At 43.3% G+C, this 6,458-nt stretch overlaps 2 pseudogenes; both read right to left on the bottom strand.

Moving 5' to 3' along the window:
• Window positions 1-1,371: 1,371 nt before the first annotated feature.
• LOC147439053 (uncharacterized) lies at window positions 1,372-2,498 on the bottom strand (annotated as a pseudogene).
• A 310-nt stretch (window positions 2,499-2,808) lies between these two features.
• On the bottom strand, window positions 2,809-4,280 carry LOC147439052 (uncharacterized; annotated as a pseudogene).
• Between the last annotated feature and the right edge of the window lie 2,178 nt (window positions 4,281-6,458).

Raw genomic sequence — 6,458 nt, 5'->3', positions numbered from 1 at the left:
GCTAGGGAAGCTTGGGTTAGAGTGGTTATGGAAGCTTGGCTTAGGATTAGAGTGCTCAAAGCTTATGGCTTCCTCCCCGCTATACAGCAGAGTACGAAAACTTGAATATCTTCTAATCGGTGCAGAATTAGCCTCTGTGAGTGAGATGCAAAAATGCTCAAAACGTCCTTTTCCTTCTCCCCATCAATTGGTTTTGTCCAGAAACTTGTTTTACAAAATTTTTCCAGAATAGGACTTTTTCGGCCTCCCTCATGTAGAGATGTGAAGTCTCTCACAGACTTTCCTTTTTACCACTGACCACATGTCTTCCTCTATCCAAGTTGCCTTATATGTCCTAAGAGCCCTTTCACATGTAAAACCTTTTCTTCAAACATAAAATCTCTACGCTTAGGCCTTCGTAACCACATAAAGCATACAATTTCTCGATCTCCTTGCTTGTTTTCGAGCCCTGGTCACTGCTCAATAAATGTGTGAGCTTCAAATAGACTTTTTCTGCTTCTCTTTACTCTTTTTTCCATCGTGGAAGCGGAGCGGCATGACACCGTGGCCCCCTATAGACCTTCCGGCACATGCATCCAATCATCCACTTTCCATAGCATGATAGTACCCTCTCTCTCTCTCTCTCGGTAGTTTGACCAATAAGACTCTCTCTCTTTCTCTTTCTCTCTCTACATGAGTTCCACCATAGCATGAAGAAGGCTTGTGTAGGTTACCTCTCTCTCTCTCTCTCTCTCTCTCTCTCTCTCTCTGTCTCAGTAGTTTGACCAATAAGCCTCTCTCTCACTATCTTTCTCTCTCTGCAGTTCTGCCATAGCATGTGTGTGGTACAACAATGTTCTGGCTGTGGAGATTGTCTAACAAGAAAACGGGCGAGGAAGGAAAGGGCAAGTAGAGCAATCGCCAGAGAGAGAGAGAGAGAGAGAGAGAGAGAGAGAGAGAGAGAGAGAGAGAGAGAGAGAGAGAGAGAGAGAGAGAGAGAGAGAGAGAGAGAGAGAGAGAGAGAGAGAGAGAGAGAGAGAGAGAGATGTAAAGTGCACATGTGGCCGTTCGTTCGGCTATTCGTTCTCAAAAAAGTGCTACAAACGGATGCAAACTTTTTGCCATTTCACGCACATGCATCCGTTCGGTAAACCACCTGTTCTGTCCAGCCACATCCTGTGCACACATGCGTACGTCCGTTTGTTGTTGGACAATCATGCGAACCAACAAACCACGCATTGCCACCATCATAAAGATAGCATTTTCCAACAAAAAACGCCGAATAACATTGCATCGAATGCATGGAAAAACGCATGACAAAACAAAATTTCAATGTCCGACAACCACATAAACAAGAGATTGACACCCATAAAATAAGCTGTTCTGAGTACATCAAAATGGTTCATTGCCTCTGATACAGAAGCGCGCTTATTGTTGCTCATTGGCAGCCATAAATGAAAATGCTAGATAACCATAATAAAAACCCTGTAGCAATACATAAATAGAGGTGCTGCTCATTGCAACCATAAAGCAAGCCACATGACAAAAACTACAACCGTGTAGAACTCAATCCTCAGACTTCGAATCATCATCAAGCCCTGTAAAACACAACTTCATGAAATTAATAATAAGCGTTATGGATACATAATTAAAACTTTAATTGAAACAAAATACATGATCACTTTGAAAAATAAGAACAATTACTAAATCCACAACCTGCTACACCTGGAACTACTGCGTTCTGAACCCTCAAGCTGCTATGGCGAAATAAGGCTGCTTTTATCCGCAAGGCCATCTCGCGATGAGCAGGATTACCGCCATCATTAGGAAGTGTCTCTTGGGAGTTGGGATGTGGATCTCGTTGATCATGAGGCTCCGTCTCGCCTTGGAGTTGCACAAAGTTGTGTAGCAAACAATAGGCTTCTGTCACAGTAGGCGCGAAAGCAAGATCGACATTGAGATCTCGCAAAATACACCACCTATTCTTCAAGAGACCAAAGGCATTTTCCAATTTCACTCTCCCCTTTGAGATTTTCCTATCAAAATCTCGCTTTTTGCAAAAAAATTGCCCTGCCTTCATTCGATATGGCTTTACCAAGAATGTTCTCTCTTTGTAGGCTGAGTCTGCAATCAAATAAGGTCGTACTATCTCTCCTTGAATGTGCAATAGTGACCAATCTAGTGCTTCTCATCACTTGAGCTAACCATACAAGTTCCCACGCCAAACAAATTCATCATGCTTCGTGAGGAGTGTCCATGCGCAAGCCGCCAGAGTACGCAAGAAAGCGCAGCTTCTGGAGAAATAGGCTCTCTGACAAACTTGACTCCTCTTGTGGGTAGTAGTGGATGAATCATGTTTAGTAGCATAAGAAAGGATCTGCAAGACATGCGATCTGCAAAACAATAGGGATCTTGATTTGCAAGGCCCCGTAGACCAAAGCACACCGTGCACACTGCAAAAAAACGTTTGTTGACGAGGAAAACACCACCATACTCTTGGTGCAAAACACCATGCCACTGACTCAAGTGCACCTGCCATCCCACAACACAACCATGAATAAGTAAACATAAGTATGAAGAAGTTGTTATCTTCCAAATCCTTCAAGCTTGACCATGTGATGTACCAGCAAGGCCTAGTGTATTGTTACTCAATAATGTCATCATCCCAAAGAGATGCACCCACTCTTCCATCCTATGATTTAAACGAACATACTAATTTGGAATCACAAAATAACGCAAAGCAAATAAATATCCAAACTACCAAGTTTAGTTAAGACATACCTAAATACGAGTAAAGCCGCACACGAGACGACAAAATGGACTGTGACACAATGAAACTCACCTGCACAAAAACAAACATGTCTGTATATTAATTACTCTGCAATGAAATGTGGTAGTGCTAAAAAAAAATATAGATTTTACTTACTGCTCTGGCTTCTTAGAGATAAGCTTGGCGATCTCCAAGAAGATCTGGTGACGCTTCGTCTCTTCCTCCTCTCTGATATTTGCGAGTCTCTCCTCATGTAGCATCCTAGCAGTCTCAAGCTCTTGCAAGGTGTTTGTCTTCTTGTATTTTGCATGCTCGTAGGCCTCACACATCTCTTTCATCCCATCTCCCATTGTCTTGGCCACTGTGCCCAAGCTAGATTTTTTTGGTTGCTTCACTTTCTTGCCAAATATGCTGTCCAAATCCACAATATCAGGTTGTGGATTTTGACCTGAGGTCCCATCGTTCTCAACACCATCCAGGTCTATGGGTGTATCTGCTGTAGAGGATATAGGCCTGTGGCTCTTGCTGTCAAGGGCACCAGCTATGCCTGGGCACTTTGGAATCTTCCCCCACAAAGTGTCACACTGGTCAAAAAATGTCGAAGTGCTGGGAATACTGCCAGTAGAATTTCGTTTTGAAAGCTCTTTCTTGTGGAGCTTCTTAAGTGTGTAGATTCGGTTTCTTGCATGCTTAGGATTGAAGTTACGTGAGATCTCTCAATTTAGAGCAAAGACCAAATCTTCCCAATCCTTAGGGAAAAAAATACCCTTCTTGATGTGTGACCATTGCTCCTCATAGACTTGCAAGAGAGTATGTGTGCTTTTGTCATCCCATATAACTGTCGTTGCCCTCGCACGCTTCGACCCTTTTGTGCTTATGTTTGCTTCTTGTGGTGTCTGCATTGGTGATTGAGTCCTTGCATTTGTGATCTCTAGCTGCTCGCTTGGAGCCTGACTTTGTGACGATATATGTACCTTGGATCGTTTTTCCCGGTTGAAGGAGGCGTAACCATAGCCTCCTCCATCAACCCAACATAAGAAACTTGCTCAAAAGGCGTGGCGTCTTGGGAGAGAGGAACATACTCCTCACATTCATCTCCCACTGGCGCCGACTGTAAGTGCATTGCCCAAGAGGGCCTAGCAGACACACTAGCCTCCCCTCGCCTAGATCTCCGCATGCCATCCGTGACTAGAGGTGGCGTAGACATACTGCGAATAGTGATAAACATGCATAAACTTTTGGACATAATCGACAGTAGTCCCATATGTGTACACACGAAAACATTCATTGGCAAACCACATAAATGCATTGTCATGCAATTGCATTTTGACGAACGTGAGCTTTTGAATGAAAAATGTTGTTAGGAGTTTTTTGGAAGAAGTGATTGCGCATATATACATACCCATGCATGGTGCATCGAATAAAGAATTTCCCATTTTCCAGAGCCAGGTGGTTACGTGGGGCCCACATGTGTACATGTAGGACAACATGTACATAGTGCACCGATTTTTACTATCACCACTACCAGTGTGTTTTTTCTATAATAATGAGGAGTTGGTAGTGCATAAAACTTCTCGAGGAAGCTATCCGTGGGCCAACGACATGAGGTAAGTAGGTGCGTCAGATGGCATCTAGTGGCGTCAGGAGGTCGAATGGGGTCAAGACTTGCATGTGGATAAGTACGGACAAAACTTGGGTGTTTTCTTGTGATAATTATGAAAAATGTATCATGAGGACTATATTTGGGGGCCACTTCACGTGGTTAAAAAGTTGAGTGCCAAGTGCGGATGGATGCAGCAGGGTGATAGCTATGCACTACGAGGCCAGTTTTTGGCCTGTTCGGAGTCCGTTTGAGGTCAACTAAAAGGCCAAAGGTGCCCAAGTAATAAAGCTAAGTATGGGAACTGAAAAACCTGAGAGAAGACCAGAGAAAACATGGAGAGAGGAGGAGGAACATCCGCAACTGAGTTTTTGCTATTTTTGGAGCCTGTTTTGGCCTTAAACTGCTCATCCGAGGTCGGATTTGAGCACTTTGACATTGTAGACTGTGGTTTTGGGCCGTTCTCGATGCGATGGTGCTGTCCATTTTTCGAAACTCCTCACTATTGTTTTTGCTATTTTGGCTGTGTAAGTTTCTCTTGTGAGCGAAGTCTCTGCTCCAATTTGTGATTGTATCTGGCATATTTAATCCATATTGTGTGAGCTATTTGACCCATTGGTCTTGGCCCAAGCTCAATTGTATATAAACATAAAAAATTCTCCTCTTTTGAGCTGAGTTTTTTGGATGCGTGTGTGTATGTGTGTGTGTCTCTGTGTGGAGTGGGCAAATGGATAGTCTCTCTCCTGTCACTCCATCGGTGTGTTCCCTGTCTCGGCCAGGTGGGTTGTGTAAGCCGAGTGGTGCCCCATAGTGTGTGTGTGTATCATCCCAAGAGTGTGTGTCGGGTCATTACAGAGGCATTGTGTGTGTTTCCATCCCGCTTACATTCTTTTGGCACCCCCACAAAGGATCTTCTTCGAGTACCTTCAACTTCGGGATTACAGGTTGCAGATTGCAGGTTACAGGTTACAGGGACAAGTATATGTACAAGTGATTTACACAGGTACAGGTAGCTGGAGTAGAGTGATACACTGACAGGGTGGAAGTCACTTGCAATTGCCATGGATATGCATTATTGGGCGCTTGTTTGAGCGTGTTGTCTTGTATTGTACGTTACTTGTGGATACTGCCATTGTACGCCTTTGTGGAGCCATACTTGGTTTTATTTGGAAGTCCCACTCATTTCTGAGACTTGGTCTGGAAGATAGTCATTTTTGAGACTTGACTATACGATATTTGCATAAGCTTTCGTGAGAGGGTCGATAGCGTGAGGTTTTACTGAGTTGGGGGATTCTCAAATGTGAGATCCTTTCAGTGATACAGGTAGCTGGAGCACCCTTTTTGTGACCTCGCCGTAGGCTATGTACTAGTGATTCCTACTTGATGCTCGGGTTCTATTGCTGGTAGGTTATGCATACATATACAGTCTATATTTTGGGTTCTTACTGCTCTACTTCTAAGGAAACTTTGCCAAAATTTTTCCAAGTTGTGATGGCTGGTTTTTTGGTCTTTTGAGCCATTTATGCTGTTATGCTAGTGAAATTCTGGCAAAATCAGAGGATAAGTCAGATGTGCCTTCCTGGGAGCTACACGGTTGGCTTTAATGAATGATCAAAATGGACCTCAATTCACTCCTTTTCATTTAACACAAAGAATCCAAATAAATGTTCATGTGTCTAGGAAGATTTTTTTCCAGCAGCGCATAGTCTTTATGTTCGGGCCAAGAAGATTAAGAGAGATACTGGAATGCCCTTTGCCTGTTGTAATTATGATGATTAACTATGAAAACTCATTTGATGTGCATGTGTTTGTCCTTATCTAAAGACAAGCTCCATTGAAGTTTCTGGGATTGAGTCAGTCAAAAGTTTTGGGTTCTTGCACGTATGTTCGGAGGGGTTCTCAAAGCATCGTAACTTGGGTAGCCATGGCTTTCTCTTATCCGAAATTTCATGGAAGAAGTGATGAAGATGTGGAATACTTTTTGAAAAAGATGGAGGTTGCCTGCATTAGCAACTAGATTCATGACCCGACGCAGATGTTACGTCTTCTCCAGATTTGTTTGAAGAGTGATGCACGAGTTTGGTCCAAAGAATTTGAAGAGGAGTTGCG

This window comes from Adiantum capillus-veneris, chromosome 16, assembly GCF_014529385.1.
Source record: "Adiantum capillus-veneris isolate H3 chromosome 16, ASM1452938v2, whole genome shotgun sequence".
Lineage (NCBI taxonomy): Eukaryota > Viridiplantae > Streptophyta > Polypodiopsida > Polypodiales > Pteridaceae > Adiantum > Adiantum capillus-veneris.
This window is presented reverse-complemented; position numbering and strand designations above follow the sequence as displayed.